Below are 248 nucleotides of genomic sequence, written 5' to 3'. Positions count from 1 at the left end.
TTTTTTTTTTTTTTTTTTTTTTTTTTTTGAGACAGAGTATCACTCTGTCACCCAGGCTGGAGTGTAGTGGTGTGATCTCAGCTCATTGCAACCTGTGCCTCCCCGGTTCAAGCAATTCTCCTGCCTCAGCCTCCTGAATAGCTGGGATTACAGGCATGCGCCACCATGCCCAGCTAATTTTTCTATTTTCAGTAGAGACATGATTTCACCATGTTGGCCAGGCTGGTCTCGAACTCCTGACCTCAAAT

This window comes from Piliocolobus tephrosceles, chromosome 21 (genome assembly GCF_002776525.5).
Source record: "Piliocolobus tephrosceles isolate RC106 chromosome 21, ASM277652v3, whole genome shotgun sequence".
Taxonomy (NCBI): domain Eukaryota; kingdom Metazoa; phylum Chordata; class Mammalia; order Primates; family Cercopithecidae; genus Piliocolobus; species Piliocolobus tephrosceles.
This window is presented reverse-complemented; position numbering follows the sequence as displayed.